The 26,771-nt window shown below is 37.5% G+C and overlaps 1 long non-coding RNA gene across 5 annotated transcripts in view; it reads right to left on the bottom strand.

Moving 5' to 3' along the window:
* The window catches only part of LOC129484906 (uncharacterized), a 210,234-nt gene that overhangs the window by 179,369 nt on the left and 4,094 nt on the right, over window positions 1-26,771 (bottom strand). For 4 of the 5 annotated variants that reach the window (XR_010121579.1, XR_010121580.1, XR_010121582.1 and 1 more), the window contains exons 2-4: window positions 20,783-20,890; window positions 18,082-18,169; window positions 17,527-17,611 (exon numbers count right to left, since the gene is read on the bottom strand). This is a non-coding gene — a long non-coding RNA (uncharacterized lncRNA). Of the gene's footprint in view, window positions 1-17,526; window positions 17,612-18,081; window positions 18,170-20,463; window positions 20,570-20,782; window positions 20,891-26,771 lie in introns of all 5 variants that reach the window. The other variant, XR_010121583.1, reaches the window with a different exon arrangement.

Raw genomic sequence — 26,771 nt, 5'->3', positions numbered from 1 at the left:
AAGGTTACCCAATTTTCTTGGTATATAATTGTTCGTAGTAATCTCTTATGACCCTTTGTGGTTGGATGGTATCAGTTGTAATGCCTTCTCTTTCATTCATAATTTGATTTCAATCCTCTCTTTATTTCTTGGTTATCTAGTTAAATTTGCCGATTTTGTTTGTCTTTTCAAAAAGCAAAGTCTTCATTTTGTTAATTTTTATATTGTCTTTCTAATCTGTATTTCATGTATTTTTGTTCTTATGTTTATTATTTTGTTTATTCGGCTAAGTTTGAGATTTCTTCTTCTTCTTCCTTGATGTTTAAAGTTAAGTTATTTGAGATCTTTCATTTTTCTTGACATAGGCATTTATTGCTATATTAAGAACTGGTTTTGCTGCATCCCATAAGTTTAAGTATGTTGTGTTTCCATTTTATTTGTCTCAAGATATTTTTAAAATTTCCTTTTTGGTTTCTTCTTTTTCCCATTGGTTGTTCAGATATGTGTTGCATAATTTCCACATATTTGTGAGTTTTCCATTTTTCTCCTGTCATTGATTTCCAGTTTTATACCATTGTGGTCAGAAAAGATACTTGGTATGATTGCAATCTTCTTAAAAAATTTTAAGACTTGTTTTAAGTCCTAACATTTGATCTTTATTTGGAGAATATGTAATCTGCTGCTTTTTGACAGAATGTTCTATATTTGTCTGTTAGAGCCACTTGGTCTACAACATTGTTTAATTCCTCTGTTCCCTTATTGATTTTCTGTCATTGTGGAAGGTGGGTATTGAAGTCCCCTACCACTATTGTATTGCTATCTATTTCTCCTCCCTCCAGTTCTGCTAATATTTCCTTTATATATTTAGGTACTCCAGTTTTGGGTACATATATATTTACAATTGTTATATCCTCTTGATGACATGACCCCCTTGTCATTGTATAATGGCCCTCTTTGTCTCTTGTCACAGTTCTTGACTTAAAGTCTATTTTGTCTAAGTAGCCACCCCAACTTTCTTTAGATTACCATATGCATGGGATATTATTTTCCATTCCTTCACTTCCAGCTTATGTGTGTCTTTTTTTTATTTTTTAATTTTTGTTTGCCAAATTATTTCTCACTTGAGACCTATGCATGTCTTCAAACTGAAAGTGAGTCTCCTATATGCAGCATAGTTGGATCTTGGTCTTTAAAATCCATTTGGCCACTCTATGTTTCTTGATTAGATAACTTAATCCACTTATATTTAATTATCAATAGGTAAGGACTTACTATTGCCATTTTGTTGTTTTCTGTTTTGGAGTTCCTCTCTTCCCTTCTTCTTCTTTTGCTGTTTTCCTTTGTGATTCTATGACTTTTTGTGGTGGTATGCTTGGATTCCTTTATTTTAATTTTTTCTGTATCAACTACAGATATTTCCTTTTTGGCTATCATGAGGCTTATTTAAAAATACTTTATAGTTATAACATTTTATTTTAAGCTCATAATAAATTCAATCACATCAAAAATACTCTATACTTTTAATTCTCCCCACCAACTCACATTTAAAGTTATTAATGTTATAATTTACATCTGTTTAATATTGTGTATTCATTAACAAATTATTGCAGTTAAAGTTACTTTTAATATGTGTCTTTAAACTTTTACACTAGAGTTGAAAGTGATTTACATAACACTATTTCAATATTAGAAAATTCAGAATTTAACTATATACACTTGCCCCTCACTGTTTGCGGGGGATTGATTCCAGAACTTTCTATGGATACCAAAATTTGCAGATGCTCAAATCCCTGATGTAAAGTGTCATAATATTTGCATATAACCTATGCAGATTTTCCAATGTTAAATCATCTCTAATTTACCTATAATACCTAATAAAATGTAAATACTATATAAATAGTTGTTACACTGTATTGTTTAGGGAAGAATGACAAGAAAATTGTCTGTACATCTTCAATACTGATGTGATTTTTTTCTAATATTTTAAATCTGTGGTTGGTTGACTTGACAGATGTGAAACCCAAAGATATAGAGGGCTGATTGTATTTACCTTTCCCAGTGAGATTTATACATTCATATGTTTTTACATTGTGAATTATAATCATTTCATTTCAGATTGAAAAACTCCCTTAACTCCCTTTAGCATTTCTTACAAGTCAGGTCTAGTAGTAATAAACTCCCACAGCTTTCATTTGGGAAAGTCTTTATCTTTCCTTCATTTCTCAAGGACAACTTTGCTGGGTATAGTATTCTTGGCAGTTTTACTGCTTTCAATATTTTTAATATATGACCCTACTCTTTCCTGGCCTGCAAGGTTTCTGATGAGTAATCCAGTGATAGTCTGATGGAGGCTCCCTCATAGGTGATGAGTCACTTTTCTCTTGCTACTTTCAAAATTATCTCTTTGTCTTTGAATTCTGCTAATTTACTTGCTGTATACCTCTTTGAGATCAACCTATTTGAGAACCTTTGGGTCTAATGAATCTCAATGTCCATTTCTCTCCCCAAATTTGGGAAGTTTACAGTCATTATTTTTTAAAATAGACTTTCTTCCCATTCTCTCTCCCATTCTAGGACTCCCCTTATATATATATTGTTTTGCTTATAGTGTCCCATAAACCCTATAGGGTTTCTTCACTGTTTTTCATTTTTTGATTTTTTACTCCTCTGACTGGATAATTTCAAAGGATGTCTTCAAGTTCACTGATTCGTTCTTCTGCTTGCCTGAGTCTATCAGCTCTTTATTGAACTTTTTAGTTGAAGAATTCCATTCTTCAGCTTTCTTTGTTGAATATTTCATTTGTTCACGTATTGTTTTCCTAATTTTGTTTAATTGCCTATCTGTGTCTTCTTGTAGTTACAAACTTCTTTAATAGGGTTATTCTGAATTCTTTGCCAGTCAGCTTATAGATACTTATTTCTTTAGAGTCAGTTATTGAGGCTTTATTTGTTTGCTTTGGTAATGTCATGTTCCTCTGATTCTTCGTGATGCTTGTATCCTTGTATTGGTGTCTATGCATTTGGCTAAGCTGTTCCCTCTTCCAGCCTTTACAGGTTTACTTCATTTGGAAAAGACGTTCATGAGTCATCCCAGCCTGGAGTGGGATAGGCCACCTGGTAGTATCCATGGATAGATGAGGCTTGCTGCCAGAGTCTCTGATTGGGCAGGGCCAGTGCCTGTGTTTTGAGGTCAAGTGGGGGTTATTGGCTGGGGTCCTTGGTCAGGTGAGCCTATTAGCTATGCTCTGTGGTCAAGCAGGGCCACTGGCTGGACGATGCAACTGGGCATGGCCATAGTCTGTACCTCAAAGTTGGGCAACATAACTGGTTGGGTCCCTTGCCTACGTAGGGCTGCAAACTGTGTTCCTTGGATGGGAAGGGTCACTGGCCAGGCTTCTTTGTCAGGCAGGGCTATAGGCTGTGCTCTGCTAGTTGGTGTGGTTATAGTCTGGGCTCCGTGGCTAGGCCAGACTATTAACCAGCAATCTCAGCTGGGCAGAACTCTGACCATCCTTGTTGGCCAGTTGGGGCAGCTGGCTTAGTTCTGTGGGTGGACAGAGCCAGTGGCTGGTCTCTCTGGTTAGTCAAGGCTGCTGGCAGGGATCTAGTGCCAGCACTAAGATTTGCTTGCTGGTAGCTATAAGCTCTGCCTCCCTTCTTTTGTACCTAGCCCACCCCCTGTGCTCTAGCCATGCCAATTCCCCCAGTGTTTCTCATGAAGTGAGATATAAGTGGGCCTCCTGGGGAGCACTTTGAAATGCTAGGGAAGCTGACTACCTCAAGCTCCCTTTTTTCTCACTGGAGAAACCATAAGCCCGAAGGGTCCCTCTTGGAGTGGCACTGTGCCAGGCTGTGAGAGGGGCAGCATGGTCAAAATGTGACTTGTAATGTGACTTTTCTCAGTTTTTGTACTCCAAGGGAGTGCTTCAGCCTCACCTGCCCTGTCCTTTCTCCCCACTACGTCTTGGGTTCTGGGATTTTTCACAAAGGCATTCTTGTCTGTGGATAGTTGCTAATCAGTATTTCTGTGAAAGAAACTAAAGTCAGTGACCTTCTATTTTGCCATCTTGTTAACCCAGACAAAATTCTGAAAAAACGATCACCCTCATCTTGGTAGGAACAATCTGGGGTGTGTGGCAATCTGTGAGAAAAACAAAGAACACCTAAGAGGAGCCCATCTTCCCTACGATAAGTGGACAAAGACTCAGCCTGAGCTGAAAAAATCATAGAGATCATGTTCTTTATATATTTCTGCCAGTAGAAGAAAATTGAAAATTGCATTTAGGGGATGGGGTCACGATGGCCAACTAGAAGCCACGGCATTCGGAGGCTCCCATTGAATAAAATCGTAACAAGCATGTGAATACTTCACCAGCAACCAAGGTATCCAGGTTCTTTCATCAAAATTGACTACTTCAGGAGGCCGAGGCGGGGAGATAACAAGGTCGAGAGATTGAGACTATCCTGGCCAGCACAGTGGAACCCCATCTCTACTAAAAATATAAAAATTAGCTGGGGGTAGTGGCACACGCCTGTAGTCCCAGCTACTCAGGAGGCTGAGACAGGAGACTCGCTTGAACCCAGGAGGCAGAGGTTGCAGTGAGCTAAGATCGTGCCACTGCACTCCAGCCTGGCAACAGAGCGAGACTCCGTCTTAAAAAAAAAAAAAAAAAAAATTGACTAGAAGGCTAGCATGACCCATAGAGAGAAAGAAGAGCAGTGTGGTGCGGCAGCCCACCTGAGAGCCACATGGGGCAGGGGAGCCCACACCCCACAGCCAAGGTAGGCGATGAGTGATCACACTACCTAACCGGGGAAACTGTGCTTTTTCCACGGAATTATGCAACCCGCGGATTGGAAGATCCCACTTGTGGACCCACGGCACCAGGGCCTAGCGTCCCCAGCCCAGATGTGCAGATTCCTACAGCCTGTCAGCTGGAATCTGCTTAGGCCTACCAAACTCCTGGGGGAGGGGTCACCAGCACCAGCTGTGGTTGTCTGCTGTCTAAGCCTTTTGAGTACCTTGGGGGAGGGGTAACAGCCAGCACTGGGACTCACAACTGCCTAACACGCTAAGCTCCCTGGGAGGGGAAAGGGCGACATCCATTTCTATAGCTCCAGGCTTCACTTTTCCCCTGCTGGAGCCAGGGAGGCTGGATGACTTGGTACCAAGACTTGTCCCCACAGCCCAATACACCAGCTGTGGCAGTCTGTGGCCAGAGGGCCTCTTAAAGCCTAACCCTGACCCATCCTTCCTCAGTCGATGGGGCTTCCCTGCTGGATCTCTAATAACTCCAGCCAGAGGCTAGGGACAGATTTCAAATCTCCCTGGGCCTAAGCCCCTGGTCGGGGGCAGGGTAGCCACAGTCTCTGTGGACCAGCAAACTTAGACTCTCCTGTTAACTCTGAGGAATCCAGGCAGCCCAGATGAGTGGGTTTCCCCTGAGAAACACACCTTCTCCACCAAGGGGAAAAGTGCTTCATTAAATGGGTCCTGCTCCCCATGCCACCCAACTGGCTGAGACCCTCCAACAGGGTTTGTCAGACACCCTATATAGGAGTGATCCCACTAGCATCATGTTGGTACCCCTCAAGGTCAGAGGTCCCAGAAGAAGGAGGAGACACCCATCTTTGCTGCTCTCCAGCCTCCTTGAGTGACATCTTCAGGCACAGGAGCAAATCAGATGAATAGGGCCTGAAGTGAACGCCCAGCAAATTGCAGCAGCCCTATAGAAGAAGGACCAGACTACTGAAAGAAAAACAAACAAGCAGAAACCAACAACAACAGCATCAACAAAAACAACAACAAAAAGGCCCCAACAAAATCCCCATCCAAGGGTCAGCAGCCTTAAAGACTGAAACTAGACAAACTCACAAAGATGAGAAAGAATCAATGAAAAAATGCTGAAAACACAAAAGACCAGAGTGCTTCTTCTCCTCCAAATGATAGCAATGTCTCTCCATCAGGTCACAGAATTGGATGGGAAATCAGATGGATGAATTGATAGAAGTAGGCTTCTGAAGATGGGTAATAAAAAAACTATGATGAGCTAAAGGAGCATGTTCTAACCCACTCCAAACAAGCTAAGAAACTGATAAAAAGTTAGAGGAATTGCTAACTAGAAAAACCAGTTTAGAGAGAAACAAAAATGACCTGATGGAGCTGAAAAATACAGCATGAGAACTTCGTGAAGCATACACAAGTATCAACAGCCAAATCAACCAAGCAAAAGAAAAGATATCCGAGTTTGAAGGCCACCTTACTGAAATAAGACATGCAGACAAGAATAGAGAAAAAAAGAATGAAAAGGAATAAACAAAGCCCCCAAGAGATATGAGACTTCATAAAAAGACTAAACCTACAATTGATTGGAGTACCAGAAAGAGACAGGGAGAATGGAAACAAGCTGAAAAACACACTTCAGGATATTATCCAGGAGACTTTCCCCAACCTAGCAAGACAGGCCAACATGCAAATTCAGGAAATACAGAGAACACTATTAAGATACTCCATGAGAAGATCAACCCCAAGACACATAATCATCAGATTCTCCAAGGTTAAAATGAAGGAAAAGTTATGAAGGGCAGCCAGAGAGAAAGGCCAGGTCACCTACAAACAGAAGTCCATCAGACTAACAGTGGACCTCTCAGCTGAAACCCTACAAGCCAGAAGAGATTGTGGGGCAATATTCAACATTCTTAAAGAACTTGCAACACAGAATTCCATATTCAGCCAAACTAAGCTTCATAAGAGAAGGAGAAATAAAATCCTTTACAGACAAGCAAATGCTGAGGGATTTTATTACCAGCAGGCCTTCCCTGCAAGAGGTCCTGAAAGAAGCACTAAATATGGAAAGGAAAAACCGGCTCTAGTCCTGCAAAAACACACCAAAATATAAAGACCAAGGACATCACAAAAAAAAAAAACTGCATCAACTAGTGTGCAAAATAACCAGCTAGCATCACGATGACAGGATCAAATTCAAACATAACAATACTAACCTCAAATGTATATGGACTAAATGCCCCAATTAAAAGACACAGACTGGCAAATTGGATAAGGAGTCAAGACCCATCGCTGTGCTTTATTCAAGAGACACATCTTATGTGCAAAGACACACACAGGCTCAAAATAAAGGGATGGAGGAAAATTTACCAAGGAAATGGAAAGCAAAAAAAAAAGCATGGGTTGCAATCCTAGTCTCTAACAAAACAGACTTTAAACCAACAATGATCATAAAAGACAAAGAAGGGCATTACATAATGGTAAAGTGTAAAATTTGACAAAAGAGCTAACTATTCTAAATATATATGCACCCAATACAGGAGCATCCAGATTCATAAAACAAGTTCTAGAGACCCACAAAGAGACTTAGACTCACACACAATAACAGTGGAAGACTTTAGCAACCCACTGTCAGTATTAGACACATCAATGAGACAGAAAATTAACAAGGATATTCAGAACTTGAACTCACCTCTGGATCAAGTGGGCCTATTAAACGTCTATAGAACTCTCTACCCAAAATCAACAGAATATACATTCTTCTCAATGCCACATGGCACTTATTCTAAAATTGACCACATAATTGGAAGTAAAACACTCCTCAGAAAATGCAAGAAAACTGAAATCATAACAGTCTCTTAGACCACAGTGCAATCAAATTAGAACTCAGGATTAAGAAACTCACTCAAAACCACACAATTACAAGGAAATTGAACAACTTGCTCCTGAATGACTCCTGGATAAATAATGAAATTGAGGGAGACATCAAGAAGTTCTTTGAAACCAGTGAGAACAAAGAGACAACATACCAGAATTTCTGGGACACAGCTAAAGCAGTGTTAAGAGGGAAATTTATAGCAATAAATACCCATATCAGAAAGCTAGAAGAATCTCATATTGACATCCTAACATCATAATTAAAAAAGCTAGAGAGGCAAGAGCAAACTAATCCAAAAGCTAGCAGGAGATAAGAAATAACTAAGATCAGAGAAGAATTGAAGGAGATAGAGACACAAAAAACCCTTCAAAAAGTCAATGAATCCAGGAGCTGGTTTTTTGAAAACATTAACAAAATAGATAGACTGCTAGCTAGACAAATAAAGAGGAAAAGAGAAAAGAATCAAATACACACAATAAAAAATGATAAAGGGAATATCACTGCTGACCCCACAGAAACACAAACTACCATCAGAGAATACTATAAACACCTCTATGCAAATAAACTAAATAGTCTAAAAGAAATGGATAAACTCCTGGATGTATACACCCTACTAAGATTAAACCAGGAAGAAGTTGAATCCCTAAATAGACAAATAACAAGCTCTGAAATTGAGGCAGTAATTAATAAACTATCAACTGAGAAAAGCCCAGGACCACACAGATTCACAGCTGAATTCTACCAGAAATACAAAGAGGAGCTGATACCATTCCTTCTGAAACTACTCCAAACAATTGAAAAGGAGGGACTCCTCCCTAACTCATCTTATGTAGCCAGCATCATCCTGATACCAAAACTGGGAAGAGATACAACAAAAAAAGAAAACTTCATGCCAATATCCTTCATGAACATCGATGCAAAAATCCTCAGTAAAATACTGGCAAACCGAATCCAGCAGCACATCAAAAACCCTAACCACCATGATCAACTCAGGTTCACCCCTGGGATGCAAGGCTGGTTCAACATACACAAATCAATAAAGTAATCCATCACATAAACAGAACCAACAACAAAAACCACATAATTATCTCAATAGATGCAGAAATGGCCTTTGATAAAATTCAACATAACTTCATATTAAAAACTCTCAATAACTAGGGATTGATGAAACATATCTTAAAATAATAAGAGCTATCTATGACAAACCCACAGCCAAAATCATATTGAATGGGCAAAAACTGGAAGCATTCCCTTTGAAAACTGGTACAAGACAAGGATGCCCTCCCTCACCACTCCAATTCAACATAGTATTGAAAGTTCTGGCCAGGGCAATCAGGCAAGAGAAAGAAATAAGGGGTATTCAAATAGGAAGAGAGGAAGTCAACTTGTCTCTGTTTGCAGAGGACATGATGGTCTATTTAGAAAATCCCATCATCTCAGTCCAAAAACTTCTTGAACTGATAAGCAACTTCAGCAAAGTTTCAGGATACAAAATCAATGTGCAAAATCACAAGCATTCCTTTACACCAAGAATAGGCAAGTGGAGAGCCAAATCATGAGTGAACTCCCATTCACAATTACTACAAAGAAAATAAAAGACCTAGGAGTACAGCTAACAAGGCATATTAAGGACCTCTTCAAGGAGAACTACAAACCACTGCTCAAGGAAATAAGAGAGGACACAAACAAATAGGAAAACATTCCATGCTCATGGATAGGAAGAATCCATGTCGTGAAAATGGCCATACTGCCAAAAGTGATTTATAGATTCAGTGCTATTCCCATCAAACTACCATTGACATTCTCCACAGAATTAGAAAAAACTATTTTAAATTTCATACGGAACCAAAAAAGAGCCTGCATAGCCTAGACAATCCTAAGCAAAAGAACAAAGCTGGAGGCATTACGTTACCTGACTTCAAAATATACTACAAGGCTACAGTAACCAAAACAGCATGGTACTGGTACCAAAACACACATATAGACCAACGGAGCAGAACAAAGACCTCAGAAATAACACCACACATCTACAACCATCTGATCTTCAACAAACCTACCAAAAACAAGCAATGGGAAAAGGATCTCCTATTCAGTAAATGGTGCTGAGAAAACTGGCTAGCCATATGCAGAAAACAGAAACTGGACCCCTTCTTTACACCTTACACAAAAATTAACTCAAGATGGATTAAATACTTCAATGTAAAACCCCAAACCATAAAAACCCTCGAAGAAAATCTAGGCAATACCATTCAGGACATAGGCACGGGCAAAGACTTCATGACAAAAATGGGAAAAGCAATTGTGACGAAAACCAAAATTGAGAAACGGGATCTAATCAAACTAAAGAGCTTCTGCACAGCAAAAGAAACTCTCATCAGGGTAAACAGGCAACCTCCAGAATGGGAGAAAATTTTTGCAATCTACCCATGTGACAAAGATCTAATATCCAGAATCTACAAGGAACTTAAACACATTTACAAGAAAAAACAAAACAAAAAAAACATCAAAAAGTGGGCAAAGGACATGAACAGACAATTCTCAAAAAAAGATTTACACAGCTAAGAAACAAAAAAATGCTCAACATCGCTTATTATCAGAGAAATGCAAATCAAAACCACAATGAGATACTATCTCATGCCAGTCAGAATGGTGATTATTAAAAAGTCAGGAAACAATAGATGCTGGCGAGGCTGTGGAGAAACAGGAATGCTTTTACACTGTTGGTGGGAATGTAAATTACTTCAACCATTGTGGAAGACAGTATGGCGAATCCTCAAGGATCTAGAACCAGAAATACCATTTGACCCAGCAATCCCATTACTGGGTATATACCCAAAGGAATATAAATAATTCTACTATAAAGACACATGAACATGTATGTTTATTGCAGCATTATTTACAATACCAAAACATGGAAGCAACCCAAATGCCCATTAATGATAGACTGGATAAAGAAAATGTGGTACATACACACCATAGAATACTATGCAGCCATAAAAAGGAATGAGATAATGTCCTTTGCAGGGACATGGATGAAGCTAGAAGCCATTATCCTCAGCAAACTAACACAGGAATAGAAAACTGAACACCACATGTTCTTACTCATAAGTGGGAGTTGAACATTGAGAACACATGGATGCAGAGAGAGGAACAACACACACCAGGGCTGTTGGGGGGTGGAGGGTGAAGGGAAGGAACTTAGAGGACAGGTCAATAGGTGCAGCAAACCACCATGACACATTTATACTTATGTAACAAACCTGTATGTTCTGTGCATGTATCCTTTTTTTTTTAGAAAAAATAAATTTTTAAAAAACCCACAAAAATTGCATTTACGTTTTCATGATCTTCATTTGCATTAAACTGCTCATTTACATCTGTAATAGACTTGATGATGGCACCTCTTAATATTAAAGTACAAATGTGAGAAGGATTTAGTCTGAGACCATAGTTCAAATCATAAATGGCTCTTTTGGTTTCTTTGCATGAATTTCACACAAGAGCTCTAACACAGTGCACATCCTGGAAAACACAAAGGTCATCCAAAAAAATGTAGTCAATCTTTAAGCTTCAAAGAAAATGGAATGAAATCAAACAGGGTTTTACTAATTGTACAGCCATGCAGGTTGTGCACTGGAAACCCAGAGGAGCCATTTACATGATTTAAACTTAGACATAACTTTAACCAATCAGTTCCCTGGATTTTAGTGTCCTCATCTGCAAAATGAGAAAGTTGGAATAGATATCTTCCAGGCTTCTCCAACTATAGAACTACAAGTATCTTCTCCGCACATTTACAACTATTACCATTAGCTCTACTTTTCTTTTCAGTAAACTGTGTATATCATTTGATGGAAAGTTGTTAATAATATTAATGCCACATTTTATCAGCCTATTTCTCTGAAAATGAAGTTCTTTTTTATAAGGCAATTTTTATGGAGATGATGTGCAGAAGTGAGTCAGCCATAGAATAAGGTTATTGGTTACAAACATTCTTTAACTTGCTTAAGTCTTTCTAAATTTCATTTTGTATCCCATGATACACAATTCCTCCTGACTTAAAAACTAGTCAGAGAGATATACCATGGCACAGACATACATAAAAATAGGGATAAGTAATTACAATATGTAAAAAACAGCAAGCATAATGATATAGGAAAAAAATCATAGCAGTGCACCATTATTTGTCATTTATTTTGCAATTAAAATGTATCAAACCTACGAGGTTCAGATTGTCCAAAGAAATAGCTTTGTTAGCATCCTTTATTGCTTCTTTCATCTGTCATAAATCAATGCAGAGAATGTCTGGAGTAAGTATATTTTTCCATAGTTTTCCTTTACATTTTATTTCCAAGGGGAAACTAGATAACAAATGCATATAATACTCTAATTAATATTCACCTATGTGGAATGTTCAGAGATAGTTGGAATTCACTTAAAAGGTGCCATATATTTATAAAGTGAGAAAAGATTTTTAAAAATAAAAATGAGCTATTGGGGTGATCTAAAAGCAGTTGATGGTAGTAAGAGACATTTCACCTCAAACTAGACAAAGAGAGTTGGCTTTGGACATAGCTTATATTGGAGATAAAGATCAGCAGATATAAAAGGGCAAAAGAAAGAAGAAAGTAGAAGATTAGTCTGTAAAACTGGCTTTAATAATTTTTTTACTTCTTCAAAGTAATGGAAAATTAATAAAATACTTCATAAGGCTTTGATGAAGCTTGATAAGATAAAATATAATTCTCTCCCCCTTGAACAATATTTTAACCGTTTGTATAGTTTGGAGATGAAAGTGGAGATTATCAAGGGCTTTTGCTTCCTGCTATTGTATCAGTTACCTATTGCTGAGTAACAAATTACTACAGCACAAAGACCCTAGTCCAGGCTGGGTTCTCATCTGGAAGCTCAACTAGGGAAGGATACATTTCCCTGCTCCTGTTGTTATAGGAAGCATTCATTTTCACTTTCTTGTGGCTACAAGGTTCATGAAGGCTTACTTGTTTAAAAATATAAAGGCAGAGAGAGAGAGACAGTATGCTAGTAAGACAGACTAACATAACATAATGAAATCATAGGAGTCATATTCCATCACTTTTGTAATATTTTATTGGTTAGAATCAAGTCAGAGGTTCTGCCTGCACTCAAATGGAGGTGATTACAGAAGGGAGGCTCAGTTAGGGTAGAATCTGCCTGCATGCTTGTAAATGGTTGTTGGCAGCATTCAGCTTCTTGTGGCTATAGAATGCATGGCAACTTACTTCCTCAAAGCCAGCAAGAGGAGAGAGGGAGTGAGTCTGCTACTAACATTGAGTATTGTAGAATGTAGTATAATCGTAGGAGTAATATATCATCACCCTTCCATATTCTTTTTTTTATTTTTATTTTTTTTAATTTTTTTTTATTATTATACTTTAGGTTTTAGGGTACATGTGCACAATGTGCAAGTTTGTTACATATGTATCCATGTGCCATGTTGTTTTGCTGCACCCATTAACACGTCATTTAGCATTAGGTATATCTCCTAATGCTGTCCCTCCCCCTCTCCCCACCCCAAAACAGTCCCCGGAGTGTGATGTTCCCTTTCCTGTGTCCATGAGTTCTCATTGTTCAATTCCCACCTATGAGTGAGAACATGCGGTGTTTGGTTTTTTGTCCTTGCGATAGTTTACTGAGAATGATGGTTTCCAGTTTCATCCATGTCCCTACAAAGGACATGAACTCATCATTTTTTATGGCTGCATAGTATTCCATGGTGTATATGTGCCACATTTTCTTAATCCAGTCTATCATTGTTGGACATTTGGGTTGGTTCCAACTCTTTGCTATTGTGAATAGTGCCGCAATAAACATACATGTGCATGTGTCTTTATGGCAGCATGATTTATAGTCCTTTGTATATACCCAGTAATGGGATGGCTGGGTCAAATGGTATTTCTAGTTCTAGATCCCTGAGGAATCGCCATACTGACTTCCACAATGGTTGAACTAGTTTACAGTCCCACCAACAGTGTAAAAGTGTTCCTATTTCTCCACATCCTCTCCAGCACTTGTTGTTTCCTAACTTTTTAATGATGGCCATTCTAACTGGTGTGAGATGGTATCTCACTGTGGTTTTGATTTGCATTTCTCTGATGGCCAGTGATGATGAGCATTTTTTCATATGTTTTTTGGCTGCATAAATGTCTTCTTTTGAGAAGTGTCTGTTCATTTCCTTCACCCACATTTTGATGGGGTTGTTTGTTTTTTTCTTGTAAATTTGTTTGAGTTCATTGTAGATTCTGGATATTAGCCCTTTGTCAGATGAGTAGGTTGCAAAAATTTTCTCCCATTCTGTAGGTTGCCTGTTCACTCTGATGGTAGTTTCTTTTGCTGTGCAGAAGCTCTTTAGTTTAATTAGATCCCATTTGTCAGTTTTGGCTTTTGTTGCCATTGCTTTTGGTGTTTTAGACATGAAGTCCTTATATCTACAACTATCTGATCTTTGACAAACCTGACAAAAACAAGAAATGGGGAAAGGATTCCCTATTTAATAAATGGTGCTGGGAAAACTGGCTAGCCATATGTAGAAAGCTGAAACTGGATCCCTTCCTTACACCTTATACAAAAATTAATTCAAGATGGATTAAAGACTTAAATGTTAGGCCTAAAACCATTAAAATCCTACAAGAAAACCTAGGCAATACCATTCAGAACATATGCTTGGGCAAGGACTTCATGTCTAAAACACCCTTCCATATTCTATTCATTCGAATGCAGTCGCTGTTTCTGGCCACATTTACAGAGAGAGAATTACATGTGAACACCAGGAGGAAAGGACCATGGGGGTCACCTTGGATCTTTCACTCTTTCCCAAAAGTCACTAATCACTTCTATTGGTCCCTCACATCCTATCTTCACACCAAATGAAAGTATTGGAAATCCCCCAAACATGGTACAGACTTTCACATCTCTGAGCCTTTGTACATTCTGTTTCTTCTAACTGAAATGTCATTTGGCCCACTTCTAGTTGTCAGTGCATGTATGTGTTTGTTAAGTCTCTTAATATTCAAGAACAAAAGTCAGTCCTGCCCTCAACCCAGCTGCCTGTCAAAATACTGGGTTCTACTTCTATCAATAATACAGATTCTATTTCAGGTTCTTAGCAGAGCATATAAATTTGGCCTATCTGCAGCAAGAAAAGCTATCTATGGGAGATTCCAGGAAATATGAAACAGGGTCGATGATCCTCTAATAATATTTAATTATAGTCTTGACTTAATCTTTAATTCCTGATCTTGAATGCAGCCCCTACTATGTTCTCAGTTTAGCTCTCTTCTTTCTAGCTTTAGTTAGAATTGCTTGTGAACATTCAGAGCCCTGCTTCCAGGTCAAGCCTGGGCCAGGTCTATAGACTCACCCCTTACCAGCATCTCCCCACCCAAAACTCCCCACCTATGAAAACCAAAGAGTTGTTTTTTTGGAGGGTCACATTAACTTAATCTGCACTCTACACTACTGGATTAATTAAATTATTTACTCACTCAATTAACGTATCTCGAGTCTTTACCTTCTGCAGATGCTTGGTATACAGTGATAAATAAGACATGGTCTCTGTTCTGAATGACTCCTAATGTAGTAAGGGAGACATATATGAGCAGATAATGGTTATGTGTTTGTCATGTACTACAGAAAATATTTCATACAAAGGCATGGAATCAAGCAAAGGCCTCCTGGAATTAAGGAAAGAAAACAATGGGCTGTGTCTAGGTATGAAGTGCATGAGGAAGAGGTGAAAAATAGAAATACAAGAGTTAAAAAGTGGGTGACCACTTACCAATATATTTTTTTAAAAGATCAACTTTTGGGGAGACAGCAGTCATAAGATCCTCAGAGTGTGATAAAGAGTGCTATAGTTAAGTGACTCAGATTTATTGACAAGGCTTAGAAGAGTTAGTCCCAGACATGAGAAAAAATTTACCATTAAGCACTAGATGAGTTCTAAGATCACCTCAGATTACAACAGCTAACTATTGAAGTTTGGCATCATTCACTTAAAGTGTATATGTGATTTTAAAAACTTTACAAAGGATGTTTATCAGTAGTAATTAGAGATAATTTTTTAAAATTATAGTTCTGAAGAAAAATTGTATTTCCTATTATCTCCATTTACACGCAAGGCAAATACATAGGTAGCTTGCTAAGTCACAGTTTATGACGTCACCTTTTATTTGGAGAAAATATATGGATTACAGAAGCAATGACTAAGAAGAAACATTCAGGCACCCTTCAATTTCCAAACACATGAAGATATGCTAAATTTTACAAAACTAAGACCACAGTTTAAATCCGAAAGAGTAACGTAAAAAGTAAGCATTAATCATTTTTATGTTAAAAGTGTACGAAAGGGCAGTAAAGAACCTTTATTCAAATAAAATACTGTATCGTTCATGAAGCAGTATGAAAACCATGACTATGATAGAAAAGGAGTACATTTTGGAGTATGACAAGGATTTTCTGAATAATAATGTCTGTACTTAATAGCTATGTGATTTTAGACAAGTTACTGAACCACTTTAAAAAGGTTTACTTATTTTTTTCTCCAGTGTTTTTATTGTAGTAAAATATACAGAATGAAATTTAGTATCTTAACCATTTTTAAGTGTAGAGTTCAGTGGTATTAAATACACTGATAATGTTGTAACAAAAAGAAAAAAAAAGAAAATTGGATTTTATCCTGCAGACAGTAAAGACCCACCAAAGATTTTTTAATATAAAAGCTAAAAATATATATATATTATTTTTTTGAGACGGAGTCTCCCTCTGTCACCCAGGCTGGAGTGCAGTGATGTGATCTCAACTCACTGCAACCTCCGCCTCCCAGGTTCAAGTGATTCTCCTGCCTCAGCCCCCGAGTAGCTGGCATTACAGGCACACACAACCACGCCTGGCGAATTTTTGTACTTTTAGTGGAGATGGAGTTTCACCATGTTGGCAAGGCTGGTTTTGAACTGCTGACCTCAAGTGATCTGCCTACCTTAGCCTCCCAAAGTGCTGGGATTACAGGTGTGAGCCACTGTGCCCAGCCAAAAGCTAAATATTTTTAAATATTGTTTAAAGAAGATAACTTTGGAAGAAGCTATCAAAACGCTAATATAATATTTCAAGTATAGAAACAGACACAACTCAAGAAGCATTATAGAGGTTCAGGTGATAAAAGCTGACAGTCTCTGAATGAAGGAGAGAGAGGAGTCTGGAATAACTTTGAAGTGTTTCTCTTAGGAAAATGTTTGGAATTCAGAAACATTAATTAAGATGGGGAACAGAAAAACAGATGCAGGCTTAGGAAGAAAAGCTCAGAAATGTGGAATCTTATATAAAATTGGATGTAGTTTGAGCTCAAGCTATTTGCATTATTCTCTGCTTAACCTACAGAACTGGATGTCTCTCCAAGTTAGGATTTAGAAAATCTAGGGGGTGAATGATAGAAAGTGATTTCCATCTATCTTTCAAGGCATGAAAGCCTTAGATTTAAGTACACCTATCTTGGCACACATAGCATGGCTTTCCTAAGTAGTGAAAAATCAGTGACCTTTCTTATAAACATGTATTCTGCATTTGCACCTCTGGGTTGAATTGTCTCCCAGGCATATGAAGATGCTGTCTCAGTGCATTTTTTAAATCCCAGCGCTTTAGTCAGGCTGATTGCTTGTGAGTTGTGAATGTATAAAAACATCTGAGTATAGGAAGCGTTTGCCATTTCAAAATAATAGCTCTTTGTTAACTACTGCTTATGTATAGTAAGAGTAAGGTCTTTAGTGGCAACTTACTTTCATGGAGGAACAGGTTTGTTAGCTTGAAAATTATCAGCCCAGTTCAAAGAGAAATGATGGATGCAACTTACCACATACTGCATGTGAATATGCCATTCTTGAAAATATTGGTGTGTGAAAGAAAATTTCATATTTACAGCCAACATTACAGCCATTCTGGAATTAAGGAAATAGCAATAATACACTATCAATTACATTTTCATTGTTAAATCATTATAACACATTGAAGAATATATATGGAAAGTAAAAAAAAAAAAAATCTGTAATCCTATCTTTAAATAACTTACAAACCTTTGAAATGTTTCCTCTCAGTCTTCTGTACATAATTGTATGTAATGACAATAGCTTACAGTCTATTTCATATGCTTATTTTCCACTTAAGATTCTAATTAAGGCATTTCTATGTTACTATGTGATTTTTATTATTATCATTTCTATCAGTTGCATAATTTTCTACCACAGAGATCCACCCTAATTTACCTAATATGATTTTACCAATTTGTTAGATTTTTTTCTTCCAATATTTTTCCTGTTGTAGACAATATTGCAATGAACATCTTTCCCAACAAGGGTTTTCCCTTATTTTACTTTACTTTTAAAAAACAAATTTCTATAAATTGACTTACTAATTATAATAGCATAAGCCTTTTCATAGCTCTTGGTTCATATTGCCAGATTGCTTTTCAAGAGAGTTGCATCAATTTGTCTTCCCACCTGCAAGATATAAAAGTACCATTTTCATGACATTTTCTAAATCATACCCTTTAACTAATTTGAATGTAAAAATAAGTTTTTTTGTCTTAATTTACATTCTGTGATTACTAGCAACCACAAACGTTTTTACTGTTTCCTTAATAGTTGTATTTTTAATTCTTTGATGAAATTGTATTTTGTTTGCCAGTTATACTGGGATACTACTTTTTTCCTTATAACTAAATGTACTCTTTGTATGTAATCTTTAGCTCTGATTATATATACTAAAATCTTTTTCTTTGTCTGCTATTTTCTTAATGGTATAATTTTTTAAAGAAATTTAATAATTAACTAGAACTATTATATATAAAAATTCTTCCCAACAAATCTAATAATATTTTTATACCATAATGGTATTTGCATAATTGATTCCTTATTCTAAATCACCACCCTTATTTGTCTTGACAGGACTCTACAAGATCAATCCCAGGACTTTTGCTATTCCTTTAGGGCTGACTTATGCCATCATTCCAAATGTGTTTCCTATAATTGCACTCAGTTCTTAAAAACAGCATGAAAACCCAAGTGGCTATAAAAGGAGCTGTAACATTAGTTACACGTTAATGTACATTAATTCATATCTTTAGAGATTATAATTTTTAAAACACATTCCATAGACACAAAATTATATTGAACAGCAAATATACTCTCAAAACACAAATACGTCAAAAAGAACCTTTTATAAAAATGAAAAATTAGCATTTATTTCAGGTTTACCCACCAGTGGATGTATTTTCAACATCTCTCCATTTGTACAAGTGTGATCAGTACCCGGAGGAAACAACACAACTACCAGGCAAAATGAGAAGATCATAGATCTTAGAATCAGAAAACCTGAGTTCAAATCCAAGCTTTGCCAATTGGCAGCAACTGAGTGAACTTAACCCCGTTAAACCACATCTGTTTTCTCATCTACAAAATATAATAATAGCTTTGCCTATGCTCAGCACGGGGAGCTCTGTATACTTCATCCCACATTCTTGCATTGTCACTATAAGGCAGGAGTTGCAGCTTCCATTTTACAAGGAGAGATCCTCTGTCCTCATTATTGGAATCAACTCCCCCTACACACCACAATTACTTTCCCTCATATTTGTTGAATAAATAATCTATAGTAACTGCTACTAACCTAGGTTTCTTATATCATTTTTCTAAGCTATTTATAATTTCTTTAAAAGTTATTTTTATGGGAAAACACATATTCTAAGTGATGACAGACCTGTTTGTTTTTTCATTTGTTATTTAATTGGTAAATGAGAGAACACTGATTGGGAAAACTTTAGCAATATGCTTGAATTCCTCCATACATTTTAAAAAATGCTATCTCTTTTAAGCTAGACTGTCAAATCTACTCTTATTTTAAATTGAGATTATACATTAAAATACTAAAACATCAGATTATGCTTTCAGTATAATCTTGAAGCATCATGCTGAGTCTCTGGTGAAATCCCCTAAGCTGGACATTAGTCCAGATTAGCATGAATCTATAGATTCATTCATTCATTGAAGAAGGCTTCAAATCCAATTTGTGCATTGTCTTGTAAAAATTTAACAAAATGGGCAACACATTTTGATCTTAGAAGTCAGGTGGGGGAAAGAGATGTAAAAAAAAAAAAAATTCTCATGTGGTCAAGTAGAAATGACAGCTTTGGAAAGAAAGAAAGCAAAGTCATTTTTCTAGCTTCCCCACTTATCAGCTGTGTGCCTTTTAATAAAATATTTAGTCCCACTAAGCCTCAGTTTCCTTCCACATTTGTAAGTGGCAATAATATTATTTACCTTGTGAGGCTGTGAGAATTGAACACTATCAGCATGTGAAGTGTCCAGCACAATAACTTACCTAATGGAGAATCTCAATAAATTAGCTCCTTCCCTCCATTCCTTTCACAACTAAGGTAGTATGATGATTTCAGAGGGCTGGGGTTAAATCCTATCTTCCACATGACCTTGGGCACATTATATAAGTACTCTGAGTCCACTAAATGATCGGTAATCAGTTACTGAGGATAGTGCCAGGCTCCTAGGTTTTTCACTAAGTGAGAGCATTTATGTGCAGTTCTTAGCATTCTGCCTGACACATGCTAAGTGCTCAGAGAGAAAGCTTATTATTAGTAATAATAACAACTATGTAAGTAATATGACATTGAAGAGCAGTCGGAAAGGCTAATTTCTCCCTAAGCTGATTCTGTTAGACACAAATTTAATGCCAAAGAAAAAGTAAAATTCAGTTTTTATCAAGAGTCTCTTTCACTTACATTTGAGAGTGCTGTCAAAGCTTTACGAAATGCAGAAGGCACTGTGGGTAGTGGGATTTGTACTTCTTTTACTTTCCCTGTTTTCAACAATGAGTACACATGATCTCTACAATCAGAAAAGGGTTAAAGAAGAAAAGCAGAAAGCAGCAAAAACTATTCAGAAAAAAATGGGTTGTGATACTGCCTGATATAAACGAAGCAATGCATTGTGTTTTCTAGGCTGGTGTATTTACATGATATACGTAGTCACGCACTGCCCTGGAATCATCCTACCACTTGCACATTTTTGAAAATTTTAAGCAATAGCTCCCAGGTTTACCTTTATTACAGAAGCAGTCCTTGCAACACTGGTTAATTGCTGTATGGCTTTCTTGTGGAGATTCAGGTTTTGGAGAGGTAATGCTAGATGAAAATGAGTCGCATAGAGCTGAAAAATAAAAACAGTGTCAAAGTACTTAAGCTTTTTTTTGTTTGTTTTTTGGCTTTTAAGTAACAAGCTTTTGGCTAAGTTTAAACTCTAAAATAGAAGGGTTTTTTTTACCACTTTAGTAAGGTTGCTGATGAAGTTGAGTAAGTTGCCTTATCTCCCCACGGCCATTAGGAATAGACTGATCCAAAGACACAGACTCTGTGATCTATGAGGACATGATTCTATGATCACACTCTATATATGGGTCCTTGTATAGGACAGTCCAAACTTCCACTAGTCGAGGTGTTTAGTAGTTTGAAATGGCAGGCACATGTTTTTATATTACAAAAGAATACAGCTCACAGTTCCCTCTAGAAACAATGACACTTCCTATGGGTTCCTGGATACGGTGAAATTTTTGGTTGGTCAGCTTACTTTCCTAAACATATTAGAGCAAATCTCCTGCCCAATGAATAAAAAGATGCATCAGCAGCCAAAACGACAGGCAGCATAGGTAGAAAATCACAGATGTGACTCCAGCAGCCTATGCTATGGTAATACGCTAAACTGCACAGAAATTACAAAATTACAAAAAAAAAATTAAAATCCCAATCACCATTATTTTCAATATTTTCCAATGTTACAAGTTATACATGATAATTTTAAAGTCTTTAAAGAAAAAAGTATGCATTTTGTTCTGACACTACGGATCCTAACTATGCCCCATTACATTTAAAAGAGTCATCAAGGAGGCACCTGAAGTGTGGGACCAAACAAATTGGACACAGATCAGTTTTCTGATTCAACAATTAAGGATTTTTAAAAACTTCTTTACTGGTCCAGGACATCCCTCCATGATGCAGTATTGGATCCTCAAGTTGAGATATATGAAAGTCAGAAGGGAGCGTAAGGCTTTTAGTTGAATGTACCTGCTGTTTCAAAGTCACATTGAGATACATGAGAGTAGGGGCCTGGTTTCAGATCAGACCTCCAGGCCCATCTCAAGAGCCTTCAGTATTAGAAGTCACTCAACCACTCTGAAACTCAGTTTCCCCACAAATAAAATGAAATAAACCAGGATGAACTCTTGAGGTCCTTCTCATTTTTAACGTTCTGTGGTTCTCTGACTTTGCCAGTACCTAAGTTCTGGCCAGATTTCTGGGATTTGGCCCAGAAATATTTGGATAAGCAATAATAATAATTTATTCCATCTACCAAAAACAAATAAATAATAAAACACCAGACATGAAAAAAATATAAACAAGACAAAATAGAGTGTAGTACTATCTCCTGTTATTTATACTTAATATTTGTAATAGTTTGTGGCGGAGGTTGTCAATAACCACCTTTTCTCCGGATTGATTTCTTCTTGCTGATCACCCTCCTCCATTTCTCTGAAGGACACAACCCTCTTTGTTTTATGTTCATTTTTGGGGAAAGTCTTTTCCAGCTGGGATTTCAGCCCTTTTCTCATTCTCCTCCTACCTTTATGATTGTCCCTCTGACCTGAGCTTCTCTTCTTTTTCCCCCATCTTAACTTCATATTTACCATAAAGTTCAGCCCCATCTTTTCTGCTTTTCTTTCTGTGCATTCACTTGCTTGAAGAAATCACACTTTCTCATCTAATAGCCAACCTTTTCTATGTCAAAGATTCTCCAACTCATACTCACAGTGCAAGTTTCTTTCCTAACATATGTCCAACTATTATATAAATATTTACATATCCTGACATCACATCATTCTAACAAGTCCAAAACAAATTCATCATTTCCTTTCCTTCTCCGCTTGCCAAGAAAAATCCAGGCTAAGTCCTAACTCCAGTTCTTTCATCTTCATTCATAACACTGATCTTCTCTCAAGAAACTAGCCTCAAAAACTTTGGACATTTCTTTGTATTTTGCCGTGGTTAAGGAGGAGTCAATTGCTTAGGTTCAAATCATAAGCTAGTCATCTGCTAGCTTTGTGATCTGGCAACTTATTCAACCTCTCTGTCTCAGTTACATTTGCAAACATGAGGGTGATAATGATATTTACCTCATAAGTGCAAACTGTTAATATATTGTAAAGTGTTTAGCACAGTGTTTGTCATAAGCTAAGTGTTCAGTAAATAATAGCTAACCAAGTAAGCAAAACAAAAAACAAACAAAAAACCACCAAGGTATGGTTAACTTCAGGAAAAACAACAAGGAAATATAATAATGATACACTACGTGTGGTTCATAATAATTGTGCCATGATGATATAAACACTGAATATGGACTTAACCAAAAGTTGTGAAATAGCTGGATAAAAAGAATGGAGGAGGGGAAGCATCTATGCAGTTGGGAGTACGTGTGCGTGTGTGTATGTGTGTGACATTCTGTGTCTGAGAGAGATGATGTAAGAATGCTAAATCATCATCTTCCAGGATAGAAAGCTAATATGTAATACTTATAACAAAAAGGCCAGGAAGTAGCAATAAACGTAAGTTATTGAGAAATACAGGGGTAAGTACTAAGAGAAAACAGACTAGAAGCAGGAATCAGGGTTGGGATGGGGTATATCTGAGGGCTACTCTTTTTCCTTAAAACATTATGTTTATATATTACTCAGATAAAAATAAAATTTTAAAAAGTAATTCATTATATCATGGAATGTGTGTTTAGAGGTCATATAAATCCCAGGAAAAATGCTGACACATAAAAAATCTATTAGTTCTACTTTTTTTTTTTTTTTTTTTTGAGACACAGTCTCGCTCTGTCACCCAGGCTGGAGTGCAGTGGCGCAATCTCGGCTCACTGCAAGCTCCGCCTCCCAGGTTCACGCCATTCTCCCGCCTCAGCCTCCCAAGTAGCTGGGACTACAGGCACCCGCCACCACGCCCAGTTAATTTTTTTTTTTTTTTAGTAGAGACAGGGTTTCACCATGTTAGCCAGGATGGTCTCAATCTCCTGACCTCGTGATCTGCCCGCCTCGGCCTTCCAAAGTGCTGGGATTACAGGCGTGAGCCACCACGCCCAGCCTATTTCTACATTTTAATTTCCCACACTATAACTTATAGTCCATGCTAAAACTGATTTTTAAAATGCTTAGAGAAATTTATGATAAATTTATAACCAAGGCCTAAGAAAGGTAGGAATGTCTGAGTAACAGCTTAGTCTGGGGGATATCATGAAATGCAACCATGACCTCTGAAAAATATTATTTATCACTGTCAGGAACAGAAAACCAGGTTGCAAGACTCTAAATCTGACCTACAGTTTAACAAGCAGGGTTTCTTCAAGTGTGAATATTTATTCAAATGGTGGCCAGGCCCAAGATGGGTTTGGTAATACTATTTAAAATAATTTTGGCTAACAATCTCTTCCATTAAAGCATAACGCCATTTTTTCTGCCTTATATCTCCATCAGGTATCAGCGCCACCAACATACTTGGAACAGTATTTATAAGAACAAATTATTTGCAGAGTAAATTACATTTCACTAATTAAAACTATAGCTTCAGCACAGTTAAAAAATCCTCTAAATATGTGCTGCTTCATAAATGTAGATGGGTTTGTTATTCTTTCCTAAAAAAGTGAAATCAATAAAATTGATGATATTTTATAAAGGTAAGAAAATTCAAAACGTCCAATTAATAAGTATGAGTAATTAATGGTTTAGAAGATGATTTGTTAAAATTACTTCAACCCAATTTGATAGTAGTAGGAGCAGAAGGGTCTTAACTTGAGAATGCCTCAGGGCTAATTTCTGCTTTAAGGCATAGTTGGTTCTGGTGAGCTTTTGAATATCAGTCATATATCAGAAGCATGAAAACCCCACTCTGCTGTGGAGCTCAGAATGGGTGGGGTGGCTTTCTGAGGAGGATGTGAATCACTAAGATGCTAAGGGAAGTGCTGGTTGATAAAACAAAGGGTATCATCGCAGAAGATACTAAGGACCAGCTCTCAAAGTGTACATTTAAGCACTTGTAGCTTTGCTCCTATATCTGTCATATATTTAAGAGGAAAAAATAAGTTAATAAAGGAACTATAGCATCCTAATATGTGAATACATAAAAATTACTTGAACCAAAAAAAAAAAAAGTGAGTGCTTCTGCAATCAATGCTCCAGTGCCTCCACAAGAAAGCCAACAGGCTATGGCAGGACTCCTTTTCACACTCAGGTTTCCAGGCATGCTGACAAGCATGTTTCTGGAGACTGCCACAAAAGAAATTTGTTTTCTCGGATGTTTCCTGCCCCTAGTCCAAGAAATTAGGCTATGAGCCGAGCATGGTGGCTCATGCCTGTAATCCCAGCACTTTGGGAGGCCGAGGCAGGCGGATCACAAAGTCAGGAGATCGAGACCATCCTGGCTAACACAGTGAAACCTCGTCTCTACTAAAAATACAAAAAATTAGCCGGGCATGGTGATGGGCATCTGTAGTCCCAGATACTCAGGAGGCTGAGGCGGGAGAATGGTGTGACCTCAGGAGGCGGAGCTTGCAGTGAGCCGAGATCATGCCACTATACTCCAGCCTGGGCAACAGAGCGAGGCTCTGTCAAAAAGAAAAAAAAAAAGAAAGAAATTAGGCTATGAAGTATCACAGTCAATTAAGAAATTTTTACATATTGTTGTATTGTCTAAAAGTCACACCATCTTGGTTCCTCATTCTTGCCCTTCTCAGTCAGTGAAACAGTATTAAAAGAACTTCAAATTTGCTTTTGTGATCCCCACATTAAAATCTGCATTTGTTCAACCATTGTGGAAAGCAGTGTGGTGATTCCTCAAAGAACTAAAAACAGAACTACCATTTGACCCAGCAATCCCTTTATTGCATATATGCCCAAAGGAATATAAATCATTCTACCAAAAAGACACATGGATGCGTATGTTCTTTGCAGCACTATTCACAATAGCAAAGACATGGAATCAACCTAAATGTCCATCAGCAGTAGACTGAATAAAGAAAATGTGGTGCATATAGACCATGGAATACTATACAGCCATAAAAAAGAATGAGATTAAGTCATTTGCAGGAGCATGGATGGAGCTGGAGGCCATTATCCTTGGCAAACTAACACAGAAACAGAAAACCAAATACCACATATTTTCACTTATAAGTCACAGCTAAATAACGAGAACAGATGGACAGAAAGAAGGGAACAACAGACACTGGGACCTGCTTGAGAGTGGAGGGTGGGAGGAGGGAGATGTTCTGATATGGCTTGACTCTGTGTCCCCACCCAAATCTCACCTTAAATTGTAATAATCCGCATATGTCAAGGGCAGGACCAGGTACAGATAATTGAATCATGAGGGCAGTTTCCCCCATACCATTCTTGTAATAGTGAGTAAGTTCTCATGAGATCTGATGGTTTTATAAGGGGCTTCCCCTTTCCCTTGGTTCTCACTTCTCTTGCCTGCCACCATGTAAGATGTGCCTGTTTCGCCTTCCACCATGATTATGTTTCCTGAAGCCTCCCTAGCCATGCAGAACTGTGAGTCAATGAAACCTCTTTTCTTTATAAGTTACCCAGTCTCGGGTATGTCTTCATAGCAGCATAAAAATGGACTAATACAGGTTCACGAAAAATAACTGTTGGGTACTAGGCTTAGTATCTGGGTGACAAAATAATCTGTACACTAGATCCCCAGGTCACGAGTTCACCTACATAGCAAACCTGTATATGTACCCCTGAATGTAAAATAAAAGTTAAAATATCTTTAAAAATAAGATAAAATCTGCATTTGTTTCAAACTCAGGCTCAGCTCTAAGGCTATCAAGGTTTAAAAGAAAGAAATTCATTAACAAAGTGATGCATTCATACTTAACTCTCCAAATTTATTGCTCATTGAAATCACCTGGGGAGCTTTTAAAAATGCACATTGTGGGCCGGGCATGGCGGTTCACCCCTGTAATCTCAGCACTCTGCGAG

Source organism: Symphalangus syndactylus, chromosome 6 (genome assembly GCF_028878055.3).
Source record: "Symphalangus syndactylus isolate Jambi chromosome 6, NHGRI_mSymSyn1-v2.1_pri, whole genome shotgun sequence".
Classification (NCBI taxonomy): Eukaryota; Metazoa; Chordata; class Mammalia; order Primates; family Hylobatidae; genus Symphalangus; species Symphalangus syndactylus.
Note: the sequence above shows the minus strand (reverse complement) of the source record. Positions and strands in the feature narration are given on the sequence as shown.